General features: G+C 34.0%; 1 protein-coding gene across 1 annotated transcript in view; it reads right to left on the bottom strand.

The window, feature by feature from the left end:
* Nucleotides 1-238, bottom strand: part of LOC119588952 — an 18,590-nt gene that overhangs the window by 5,017 nt on the left and 13,335 nt on the right. The window lies entirely within an intron of this gene.

Genomic DNA, 238 nt, shown 5'->3' with positions numbered 1-238 from the left:
ACTTTGACTTTGACTTTGAAATTTGTGTTGTTTGCTTTACAGGGGGAGACATAACGAGCAGGGAAAGTGTATGCTTTTAGACAAGAGTTAAATCAAAGGGTATTTGGTGAATTCTGAAATGAAAGCAAAAAAAAAAAAATTGAATTCAGTATCTAGTTGAGTTTCCGGTTGAGGAGATGAAAATGGAATTTGGCAATGGTATATTTGCGGAGTTTAAACAAATCTTGGATTTTCTGTG

Source organism: Penaeus monodon, chromosome 24 (assembly GCF_015228065.2).
Source record: "Penaeus monodon isolate SGIC_2016 chromosome 24, NSTDA_Pmon_1, whole genome shotgun sequence".
NCBI lineage: Eukaryota > Metazoa > Arthropoda > Malacostraca > Decapoda > Penaeidae > Penaeus > Penaeus monodon.
Note: the sequence above shows the minus strand (reverse complement) of the source record. Positions and strands in the feature narration are given on the sequence as shown.